This window comes from Schistocerca piceifrons, chromosome 1 (assembly GCF_021461385.2).
Source record: "Schistocerca piceifrons isolate TAMUIC-IGC-003096 chromosome 1, iqSchPice1.1, whole genome shotgun sequence".
NCBI lineage: Eukaryota > Metazoa > Arthropoda > Insecta > Orthoptera > Acrididae > Schistocerca > Schistocerca piceifrons.
This window is the reverse complement of record NC_060138.1, coordinates 574,778,565-574,792,175: the sequence shown is the minus strand read 5'-3', so window position 1 is coordinate 574,792,175 and position 13,611 is coordinate 574,778,565.

The window sequence follows — 13,611 nt, the reverse complement described above, 5'->3', positions numbered from 1 at the left end:
AGACAGATGATAGTCAATTTGTCTATTGTTATTCTCGATTTATGTTACCAAGGTACTAGCGCTAATGGCTGCGCCCCTAATTGCGGAGCTGAAAATTAACACTTAAAAACGTTAATTAGATTGGATTACAACTGAAATAAATACAAATCCACATCTAGACAAGAGCGACTCTATTTTCCAAATAATAATTAACAATATATATAGTTACAGGTTTTCTCTTTACAGACGTCACACGTCTCACATCCGAACAGTTCATCGGTTAGCGCAGGAAGAACAACCGAACAACAGTTATCACAGATAACAAAAAAAAAGATTATAATTGTTGTTGTCCATGAGTGTAGTTCTCTGACAATAACTTTAATTCACATACAAATTAAATTATTACAGAAATAATGAAATAATTATCGTCATTTTTACGCGATACAGTCTTTTTATACATAGTATCGATAATATTTGTTGAAGTTTGTTCACTTAGTTCATTTTAACATCTTGTGGCTAGAACATAGTGTCATGGATATTACAACGTGACAGCTGTCAAACCACACAAGCTATGTTTACATCGTACTTAGTCATTTTATCATACTTTCATGAGCAATAACTTCTTTGTTGTTGTTTACAGGGATTAGAACGGATTTATAGCCTAACTCTACTGTGTTTACAGGATTAGTAACAGTTTTGTGTGATTTGCATAACTTAGTGACTAGGTGAAATCACACATTCATACGATTCGGAAGTAAAACGAACTCTTCTGGGAGGGAAATAACTGGACATCCACTCAGTTAGGTTATTTCTGACAAACCCTCGTATAAATATACGGTCTATAATTTAACGAAGTATACCCCTGAGAACAGTTTTTTCCAATGTTTCCTACGCTGTTTGTTCCAGTCTTTACGTACATTTTTCATCGTACTTATTTACTTTATTTTGATTGTTAATGTATTCCAAATTCCTATTCTTTTATCATAGGTACACATTCCCTAACGTAAAGTGTAATTCCTCATACTTAGTGATACAGTTGAGTTGTGAGTTTCCAATTAAATTAAACTTGTGAAAGACATCTTTTACTCTACTTCTGTGTCACCTTCCACGCGTAATACCTTTTCAAGCTACTCTTCGATATTCTAGAGGATATATCTTCTGTTTATTATACTGTGACTGTCAGTCTAGTTTAAACTGATATCTTCTGTCGTTTTCTCAAATGTACGCTCAATTAGGAGACCAGAATTAGCCTTCTTTACAGATGACAAATGCATTATGAATCAAAAGAGAGAAGAATCAGAGAAAATAGTAAATTATGTTCTTGTGAAGGTTACTGAATGGTTTTGCATAAATGGGCTACCTTTAAACGTTGAAAAAAATGCATTTCACTCAGCTTTGTACTGTCAAAAATATCCCACTTCCCATTAACTGAGTATACGAACAAGAAATGATGATAAACAAGATAGAAAATTGTAAGTTTTTACGTGTGCATATTGATAAAAACAAACCATGTACGAAATTTGTAAAACGTTTATATTCTCATCTACATCTACGTGATTACTCTGCTATTCACAGTGAAGTGCCTGGCAGAGGTTCAATGAACCACTTCGAAGCTGTCTCTCTACCGCTCCACTCTCGAACGGTGAGCGGGAAAAACGAGCACTTAATTTTTTCTGTGCGAGCCCTGATTTCTCTTATTTTATCGTAATGATCATTTCTTCCTACGTAGGTGGGTGCCAACAGAATGTTTTCGCAATCGGAGGAGAAAACTGGTGATTAAAATATCATGAGATGATCCCGTCGCAACGATAAACGCCTTTGTTTTAATAAATGCCACTCCAGTTCACGTATCATGTCTGTGGCACTATCTGCCCTATTTCGCTATAATACAAAACGAGCTGCCCTTCTTTGTGCTTTATCTATGTCATCCGTCAGTCCCACCTGATGCGGCTCCCACACCGCACAGTAATGCTCCAGAATGGTGCGGACAAGCGTGGTGTAAGCAGTCTCTTTAGTAGACCTGTTGCATCTTCTAAGTGTTCTGCTAATGAATCGCAGTCTTTGGTTTGCTCTGCCCACAACATTATCTATGTGATCGTTCCAATTTAGGTTATTTGTAATTGTAATCCGAAGTATTTAGTTGAATTTACAGCCTTCAGATTTGTGTGACTTACAGCGTAATCGAAATTTAGCGGATTTCATTTAGTACTCATGTGAATAACTTCACACTTTCCTTTATTCAGGGTCAGTTGCCACTTTTCGCACCATACAGCTTTTTCATGGATTCCCTAAATCGTTTAAGGCAATTACCGGGATAGTTCTTTAGGAAGGACAAGGTCAGTTTCTCTCCTCACCCTTAGCCTTTCAAGCTTGTGATCCATTACTAATGCCCTTGTTCTCAATGGGACATTATATTCTAATCATCCTTCCACCATTTCAAATCTGTTAGGGGTTACCAACAAATATGAAAATTTATAATTATTTTGTGTTGCATATTCTTTACAGATGTTCGCTTTTCACGCTTGATCTAATGGGGATCTATGGGTATTCAACAATCAAATCGACTGGAGTACAAACAAGGCGAATACAGTCATCTTACCTGTCAGATAGCGAACTGATAAAAGACATCTTAAATTCTATAAATGCACAAGAGAAGAAACTCGCTACACATGTTGGTACTCGTTTGGACAGTAATTTTGCGTAGTACAAAATGAAATACAGTATTACTTTCTGAATCCAAAATAAAAGACACTGCCAAGATCTGCTTGAGGCTATTTGTTCAGCGTTGAATGTAAGTCCCTTAACTTGGCTAAAATATTTCCGAAAATGCGACCGAGTGATATCTAAATGCACTCGCTGAAGGCGACAATGCATTCATCAAATCAGCTTAGGGTGAGTTTCAATTGACTTAAGTATCTTGTGGCGTAAACATTGATGAACGATCAAGACTACAACACGACTGAACACATTAAAACCACACAAATTCCGAAAGAAAAGATTGTACAAGTTTTATGAACGAATTCGTATTCAATTCAGGAGTAAATTAACAACTCAAGTGGCGAAACTCATTGATCTATAAGCACACTTGGTTGCATCTTCTTAGGTCAAAGCGGACTTCCCCAAAATCCATTCTAAACACGAAATTAATTAAATGAAACCAAAAATGTAATTGTGGAAATGACTTGATTATATGTAAATTGAAGGTGAAGAAGGGAAGGAAAGGGGATGGACAACTGCTGTCAGCTGCATTGAGACATTGTGCGGAATCGGCGGTGACGAGTGAAAATGTGTACTGGACCGAGATTCGAACCCAGGATCCCCTGCTTACTTGGCAGGTGCGGTAACAACTGCGCCATTCGGGACCCACTGTTATCGCAGCTGTACGGAATATCTCGTCTCGCCTCACAGCCGATCCACACTTCCATCGAGTGCCACCTATCCGCAGACACCACACAAATTCATATAATTTCATGTAATAACTTGAGTTGTAGTTTCAAATGGAAACCTGTTGAGACCTGATACATGACGGAATATCAACTCAAAGCCTAACTCCAAAATGTGTCTGTTGAGTACTACTTCCTACGCAACGGTAAGGAGAGGTGGGCTACAGAGTAGTGCACTAGCTGTCATCCTAGGAGGCTGGACAGGAGTAGAAATGATTAGTGAACACGTAAATACAGCATACAGAGCCACGCAGGGTGGCCTCGCAGTTTGAGGTGCCATGTCAAGGAGTGTGCGGTCCCTCCCGCTGGAGATTCGAGTTCTCCCTCGGGCATGGGTGTTGTGTTGTTCTAAGCATAAGTTAATTTAAGTAGAGTGTAGGTCTAGGGACAGATTACCTCAGCAGTTTGGTCCCTTAGGAATTCACACACATTTGAACAGTAAGCAGAAGGTATACTTATAGCTTTCCCCGAGCGTTGCGAAGAAACTTTGTAAAAGAACAAACAGGAATAAGGTCCAGCTATTATAAGAAGCAAAGAGATTGTGCAATATGAGGATCCCACTACCATTGCACGAGCAAACTATCGAAGGCTGACAAACTTGAGACTGCAACTGAGAATGAAGACTGTCGAAGACTGCGACAGACAGATAGACAGTCAGACAGACAGACTGGGCCATGTGGCTGTCCCTGGCCACCCTGTATCGCAGCAGTGACAGAGGGCGTTTGTAATCGGAGCTGCTGAAAGCTTGGCTCAGTGGGCGCACATCATTGGATCTGTCGGGTCCCCATGCAATCACTATTGGTGTATATCGAGAACGTGCGTTTCCGTTGCTAACTGTGAGACGCTGGTGAGTATGGTATCGTTGTATGACACTACACAATCAGTAAACTGAAGAAAGATTGTTTACCTTACTTATAACACACTGACCACCAGAAAAGTCCCACATTGTTTACAGATTCCTGAGGTCCCATTCTCGTTAAGTGCACGCAGAAACTAGAACCATTACTTTCTCGGCAACTGCCTGACAGCAAGGATGAAAAGGAACAGAATATCGCTGACATACCCTATGTTTACTGTTAGTTGTACAACTATCAAAATATGTTTGATATAGCTCTTGCACGCTGGACTTTACTCTCTTTTTGCTAGTGTAACTTTGAAATCAAACTGATTCATCCATCCACTCACTCGAGGAAATTTGGAAGGTGGATCAAAATTGTTCCGGCGTAACGTCAAACGCCGGCATGCCGGTCAAGAACGGTAGAGCAGAGAGAGAGGGCTGTGAGACGTCAGCCAATAGCACGCTGACCGACCCCTCTCTAGGACGACATCGAGACAGCAGCGGCCTCTAGGTGAAGAGAACATAAGCGCCGCCCCATCAGACCGTGGCCCAGTTGGAGACTAGCCATCCTACAAGCTCTACAGTAGCGACTTAGGAACTCTATAACTTCACTTGCACTAGGCATCGTCTGTACTGCTGAGATTTCTTATTTTGTCTGTCGCCCATTGCTTGTGACAACATTGTAATGTCTCAAAGTTAAGTATTGTCATTGATCTTATTGTAATAAAAATTCATTAATGCGATTTGCTGGAATTGTTGTCTAGCGATCCGAGAAAGCAAGTTTCCTAGGCACCCCATATTCGATGAGTAGGCAGAACACAGTTGGCGACGAGATGGTCAATGGATCCCATAGCAACAGCCACCACAGATTTTCTGTTTTCTTTTCGTGGGCTCTTGTGTTTTGCTGGCGCCTTAATTCTGCATTTGCTTCTCTTTGCAGGGGTTATTTACATGATGTAACAGTATCTTTTATAGTGTTTTCGCTAATCAGTGTTTTCAGGTGAGCATTGAAGAAATTTTCTATGCTTTTGTATTTATTTTTATTGCATACCTTGTCTGTTTATTGCCTTTGTATCTTCCAATATGAGCAACCCACCTATCCCACCCCCTGCTCAGGCGCCACAGCTGCAAGCGATAGATGCAACGCAGCTAATGCAGATGTTTCAGTTTCAGTGTCAGCAAATGTCGACACTGCTAAACATGGTGCAGCAGCTATTGGCCACTGCTGCATGCCCAACAGAACAACAACCACTATCCGTGATTCCAAGAGCTGTACCGCCTTTTCGCCAGTTTCGTGAACAAGCACAGGAATGGCTCGAGTGGTTGCAACAGTTTGAAGCCCATGTAATTGCTCACAATACACCAGGTGCTGTGAAACTCCATTATCTAGTGTCCTCGGTAGGAAGTGCAGTGTTTGGACTCATTCAGGAACTATTTCCTAACGCCACTCCGAGTGAACTTTCATATGATCAGGTTGTAGATTTGCTAACTAACTATTATGACCAACAAGTGAATGTGGAAGCAGCTAGGTACCAATTCTTTAACTGCAAGAAATAGTCAGAAAAAACTTTTCGCGAGTGGGTAACACATTTGAAGGGTATGACAAGGAAATGTGAATTCAAATGTGCTTGTGGTGCTTTATATTCAGATGTTATGTTGCGTGATGCGATCGCATACAGTGTAACTGATGTCAAACACAGAGAACAGATTCTGAAACAGTCCGATTCATCATTTCAGCAAGTAGCACAAATATTAGATCAGTACGATTCCGGTGCCGTGTCGGCCGATAAATCTGAGCGGCCACAGATTTGTCAGGTTGAGTCGCCGCTTGCTCATGACCGGTCCCTTAGCCAGTGGCACCTAGCACACGCCACGCCGCATAAACAATTCGCTACGCCACATAAACAGGTGAACGGAATTAAGTCATGCCCTCAGTGCCAGTCGCGGCACAAACACCAAGACTGCCCATCCTGTAAGTATAGTGTTACGCTTCCGGCGAGAAAGGTCGTGTACAATCTCTATGTCTGCGACAGAACTAACATAAGAATTTTGCCCACTCTCAAAATTCTAGTCAGAAGGCCCATGTAATTAATGCAATGTATTCAAAGCCTGCTGTGGGCATTAGCAAAACTAGCAAGCAAACAGTTTCTTCAGTGCTATGCCAGTCCAGCAAACATTTTATACATTTGCGTATAAGTGGAAAACGTGCGAAATTTCAGTTGGACATAGCTGGCTCTGTTACATTGCTGAATGGTCAAACATAAGAACTGTTAGGCTGCCCACGCCTGTCTAAAACTAGCACGCACCTGGCGGCTTATGATGGACACAACATTCCTATTGTCAGAAAATGTACTTCGGCTGCTATGATCGATTGCTTACGTGAACTGTAACTTTCACTGTGCTACAATCACATGATTGTGAGGATATATTTGGCCTTGATTAATTTGATTTGTTTGGCTTTAAAATTCAGGACAATGTGTTGTCAGTGACTGCATTCATTGCCACAGACAGTGTAGCTAGCTTGCTGAAAGAATTCCCTGAACTCTTTTCTGAAGGCTAAAAATCTTGTTGCTCATATTATAGTGAAAGACAATGCTCAGCCAAAATTTTGCCAGGATAGAACTCTTCCCATTGCATTACAGGACGAAGTCACTGCTGAACTTAAACAAACGCAAGGTAGCGGAGCTATTGCGCCCATACAAGCTAGTCAGTGGGCACGTCCACTGGTTTTGCTCCCCAAACCTTCAGGTCGCATTCGCCTCTGTGTTGGCTTTAAATCTACAGTCACCCCCCAAACTGTGATTGATACTTATCCATTGCCACGCTCAGAGGATCTCATGGACAGATTAGGCGCTGGCCGCTACTTTTCTGTAATTGATTTGCATGCATATCTTCAAATACCACTAGAAGAATAATCTCAAAAAGTGTGTGTTGTGAACATTCATTTAGGCTTGATTAAATAATTGCGTTTGTCTTTTGGCAGTGCTTCCGCACCCACTATTTTTCAGTGGTATTTGGAACAGCTGATTGCTCAAGTACCAAACAGTTCAAACTATTTGGACGATATTGTCGTAGCTGGTCGTAAACTTGAAGAACATATTGCAAATCTACGTGCTTTGTTTCGTGTGTTATCTGATGCTGGACTAAGTGTGAACTGGACAAGTAATTTTTTTAAACCTGAGTTGCAGTATCTTGGTCATGTCATAAACAGTCATGGTTTACATCCTCTTCAGTCACATTTGTTAGCCATACGTGATTTGCCAGTTCCTCATAACGTCACAGAGTTGCAGTTAGTCTTAGGGAAAATGAATCATTATATCCAGTTCATACCGAATGCTGCATAAATCGCAGCTCCATTGCATCGCTTTTATCGCAAGAATGTCCCCTTTGTTTGGACAGATGAGTGCCAAGAAGCTTTTCAAAAACTTAGAGATGCGTTGCTAAGTGAGCGATGTTTAATTGTTTGATTCACTTTGATTCTGACAAACCAGTCGTATTGCAAGTTGATGCTTCCTCTTGCGGAATCGGTGCAGTGCTTTCGCACAGATTTGGTGATAAAAACAGACCTATCGCTTTCGCATCAGAAGTGTTGTCCAAAGCACAGTGCAACTCTTCACAAATAGAGAAAGATGCATTAGCTATTGTGTATGGTGTCATCAAATTCCACCACTTATTTGTATGGCAGAAAATTCTACACAGTAACGGATCACAAGCCACTGCAGTCCTTGTTTCATCCGACGAAGACGGTTCCTGTACGAGCTGCCCGAAAATTGCATCAAAGGGCTTTGTTGCTGTCTCAGTAACAGTATGAGATTGTGTATCGTCCGACAGCTCAACATGGTAATGCGGACGCACTTTCACGTCTTCCGATTGACCCTGATACAGACTGTGACGCTTCTACTGCATCTTGTTGTCACATCGATGCTCAGGATTCTTAATTGCTTCAATCATTTCCTCTGAACTATCGGAAAATTGCACAGGTCACGGAAGCTGATTCAGATTTGAACATTCTGCTAAAATACATTCGCATATTGCATAGCATAAAGAAGTCTGTAGGGCCCCGATACTTTGCACGTAGGCATAGTCTCGCTATACAGAAAGGTGTGATTCTTGTTCAGAATGACAGTGGCCAGTCACGTGTTTGATCCCTAAAGCTTTAAAAATAAGTGTTGCAGTTACTTCACTAAGGTCACTGGGGGATTGTTCGTGCGAAAGAAGTTAGTGCGTCGACACTATACCTGGCAGGGTATGGACACCCAGACAGAGCGTCACGCATATGCGGAAAATCAGTCCGCTCCGCCACAAAAATTCTCCGCTTGGCCCAAGTCACAATCACCATGGCAACCTGTGCACATAAACTTTGCGGGACCTTTTTAGAACACTCGTTGGTTGATTGTGGCAGACTTATACAGCAAGTTTCATATTGCTGTGCCCGTGAACTCATCAAGGTAACGTAGCACAATTCAGGCGTTGTCCTCTATTTTTTGCCTCGAAGGTTTGCCTGGAGCCATAGTGTCGGACAACGACCCTCAGTTCACGTCAAATGAATTTGAAACATTCTGTGAATGCAGTGGCAAACAGCATGTAACTAGTGGACCGTTCCATCCACAATCCAACGGCGAAGCGGAACGTTTTGTCAGAACCTTCAAGCAGCAGTTGGCTAAACTTCGCACCGCACACACCAGGGATCAAGCATTGCAACTGTTTCTCGCCTCCTATCGCCGCATCCACCAGACGGACCATCGTGGTGGAATTGCCTTACGGCCGCCGCCATCGGACACTGCTCCACCTTCCTCAGCATCCGGCGCCGAAGGAAGGCCGAAAGTATCGCTTCGCGCCTCATGATATTGTGTTTTACAGGGTTTTTAGTGGCAGCAGACGGTGGGCGCGATGCGAGATTCTTCGCCGACATGGCGATGCATGTATCTCATTTCAGGCCCAGGCGGATTGCAGCGCCGCCATGACAATCAAATTCGCCGCTGTCATGTGCACGGTGATCCTTCTGTGTCTCTTCCCACAGATCCACGGAGCCCAAGAACAGCGCAGCCACAGTAGCCGCGAGAGGGTGTAGACGAAACCTTCGCCTCCTCCGCCTCCTCTCGTCCTACCGATGGAGCTGGACCCGCCCACACCGCAACAGCCAACGCTCTCTATATCTGGTTAGGGGCCTCAGAAGGTGGACGCGTACCCTTCTGGTTGTTTTCCGGGGGACGTTTCCGCCAGAGCGAAGGCCGGATGGCGGGGTACGACCGAAAGCCTGACGTCCCCCGCATCCACATCTTCCGGTCCAGAGCAGCGTCCACACTCCTGCCTCCCTCGCCGTTGTCGAGCTCCCTATGCGACGATGGTCCGTCGCTTTGGGGAAGAGGAATGTTGCGGCGTAACGTCAAGGCCCGGCACGTCGGTCAAGAATGGTAGAGCAGAGAGGGCTGCTAGACGACGTCAGCCAACAGTACGCTGACCGACTCCTCTCTAGGACGACACCGGGACAGCAGCGGCCTCAAGGCGAAGAGAATAACATAAACGCCGCGCCGCCTGGCCACAGCCCAGTTGGAGACTAGCCGTTCTACGAGCTCTACAGCAGCGACTTAGGAACTGTGTAATTTCACTTGTATTAGGTACTGTCTATACTGATGAGATTGCTTGCGACACAACATTGCAAAGTCTCTAAGTTAAGTATTTTCATTTATCTTACTGTAATAAAAATTCATTAATACGATTTCCTTGAATTGTTGTCTAGCAAACCGAGAAAGCACCCCTTATTCGACGAGCAGGCAGGACACCACAAAAATGGTATCATTGGATAATCCTTCCTCGTAACTGTGAAGCAGTGGGATTCAGTTTGATTCACGTATTTATAGCTCGTTGGCGATGCCAAGCGGCAGATCGTAGGAAACGTACTCCACTATCTTTCTTTTATTCTTGTTGATATTCATCTTATAACATTTTTCAATGTGCTTTCCACTGCGTTCAACTGATCTTCAAGTCCATTACGGAAATGCAATGTCTTTCTGAAACTTAAGTTTTTGTTTCTTCTCCCTGAACTTTAACTGTTTTTCCAAATTTCTCTTTGATTCGCCTTACAGTTACTCAATGTACAGCTGTAGCCTGGTTTCTGTATAAGCTGTAGTTATCCTATATATGGAAGAATACTGACACGCGGCTTGGGGTGGAAAAGAAATGAGTCGCCTTTCGTCAGGAAAATGAAAAAACCCACAAACGTGCTTTGGCAATAGCAAAACTAAGACATCTGATGTACAAACTTACTCTGACTTCCAGCTATTTCCGTATCTAAAACCATTTCTGAATTAAAAACTTTTGAGGCCAATGAAGAGGTTATGGATATTTGGCAGCTCTTGAAGACTCGCGTTTCAGTGATGATATCAACTTACTGGAATAACGCTTAACGAGATTTCTTGGCGTTAATAAATACTATTTTCGAAAAAAATTTAATTATGTACCTAAAATCAGTGTTTCACTGTCCTGCAGAAAAATTCTCCTGTCTACGTGGCTCATTCGCACGATATTCGTCTGTAACGTGACGTTTTTATGCAATTAATTGTTTCGCAATACAAATCAGGAACTCTTTCAAATGCGACACATTATTATCCTGTGTGATTACAGCTTCATGATCAAGAGTTCCAGTAATTACGTTTGACTGGTTTGTGTTTCTTACTTTACAGAAGGTTCTTACACTGAGTTGATGATGACAATTTTGATAGTACTGTGTATCGACTGCTTCGCCAAATGAAATAACGATTATAACGGCCTTTTAAACTTATGTACTTCAGTCTCTGTTCGCTAATAAAACGAGGTTTCCGCTGTTGCCGTGTATATCGGATGTCAGCCGCTAAATGGGAGACACCGGCCATTCTGCTGGTAGTGTCAGGCGCAGTGAGCCGGAGACGCGGTGGGCGTCGTGATATACTGTACAGCGGATGGCAAGGCGCGGCTAGACAATGAGCGCTTGTGCTCATGACTTACAGCGCACCGAGGAGGGGCCGTAAACAAAGCGGTCGACAGTCGATGGAGAGGTTACTACTCTGATGCGCGCGCACCTTGCTGCCAGTGCGTGAACATCGAATGACAGACCTTATCGTCTTTATTGGTAAGACCTGGAGACATTTTACGACCGTACTGTGCTGTTGGGGTTACCAGTTGAGATCGTTTGATCTATCTTCTATGGCAATGCGCCAGAATAGGCAGCTGTCATCGTATGTACGGGTAACAGGTTGCCCACTGTTGGTAAGCAAAAAAAAAATGAGTGTTCGTAACATGTATTGTGTGATTTGGAGACAGGACAGATTTTTCTAATCCGAATTACCCTGACAGCTATGGCAGGAGAAGCACCTACACGACTGATTGACGGTAAGAATGCAGTTCGACTAACATTTATATGACCGGTTCTCATCAATGTAGACCTTAGAAACCGACAGAGTACTCTTTTCGCTTTATACAGTGAAGGGAAGCTTTTATACAAGGTAGTCAAAAATGGACTGAAAAACCTGTAATGATATCGCCGGGTAGCTTGTGCTGAGAAATAACTGTTAAGAAAAAAGTCGATACCGTCTTCCTTTATCGACTTAATTAGCACCGTTGCGTCTCTTTGGGTTAAAACGACGCAAGGTGCAGCGCAAATGGCTGTGGACTGGAAGGCTGGACCAGGAAATATGCAAGGACAGCCGCATTCACATTTACATACACTGCCTATTTTAAATCTGGTTACAATCAACAAAACAAGCTTTCTAGGTTAATTAGGAAGCAACTTTAAACAGTGAACAATTTTCATATCTAAGACAATGACATTTTGACTACGTTTATCGAACAACAAAATAATTAATAACAATGTACTCAGGCAGTCAGCCCTTTTAAATAGCCAAAGCTTATTCTAACAGTAAATAGTTAGTGATTTTATCCCACAACAAACGAGGAGCCTTATTCATAACATCATTTTTTTTAAATAGTTTAATCCTGGAACAATAATGATAAAGCTGCACTTAAACAGTGGAGCTCAAATAATTTTTCTTCACACAGTATTGATAATAGTTTATGCAAATCAGTTTAAATAGTTAAAAAATTCATCCTAGAACAATAATAATAACAAACCTGCACATAAAAAGCACAGCGCAAATCTTTCTCAAATATGAAAATTCCTGGCAGATTAAAACTGTGTTCCGGAGCGAGACTCGAACTCAGGACCTTTGCCTTTGCCGGACAAGTGCTCTACCGACTGAGCTACCCGAGCACAACTCCTGACGCGTCCTCACAACTTCAAATTCTGCCAGTACCTCGTTTCCTACCTTCCAAATTTCACAGAAACTCTCCTGCGAAACTTGCAGAACCAGCACCTCTGGGTGAAAGTACACTACAGAGTCATGGCCTAGCCACAGCCTGGGGGTTGTTTCCAGTCTGTGGCCAACTTTACAAGTTGTAAAGTTTTACCATTATTCCCGTATACGGAGAAGTTTATGATCGTACAGTTCATTACGTTATCAGAACAGGTAACAGCTGGAGCGCTGATAAATGAAGCCAGAGTCATCAGTAATTATAAAGTGCGATAAAAAATTTTCCATTTCAGCGAACTGCTACAGTGTATACGCAACACAGTACAAGCACCGATATGTTGGCAGGAGCTTAGTGTGTCTTTCCGACATGGGTGCTGTGATTGCAGAAACGTGAGCCACAGCGACATTATTATCAAGTGTGTTGAAACAAGACCAACGTGCCATTATTCTTTTCTTGGCTGCAAAGGACAAACTCCAGTAGACATACATCAGACAGTGAAGAACGTATACGTCGCAGGGAATCATTCGAAACCCATCGTTGTGGAATAGTGTGCCAACGCACGTCCCCACATCTCAAATGTGTAACGCAGAAGTTATGTCAACTCAGGTGAGAGACACTCGAACACTCGCCCTGCCCTCTAGTCATGATCTTTCCCCATGTGATTATCAAATCCGGTCCGTTAAAAAAGATCAAGGGTCGACGATTCCTGCCGGACGAGGATGTGCAGCAGGCAGTTACGGACTTCGTCATGCAGCAGGACAGGGTACCTTACCAAACGGATATCTTCAACATGGTGTGTTGCTGGGATGATTGCCTGATTGCTCATGGCGATTTTCCCTCACTGGCATATCAGTTTTTAACATACAAAAAACACCTTTCCAGCTTGGCCAAGAAGATACAAGAAGATACAAACACGAGTGAACCTTTTGAGAAAGCTGGCAGGCAGTACATGGGGAGCAACCACATCAGTAGTCTGAGGACTGGTATACTCTGCAGCAGAATACTGTGTACCAGTTTGGCTGCGAAGCGCCCACGTAGCGAAAGTAGACGTCCAACTGAAGTCAG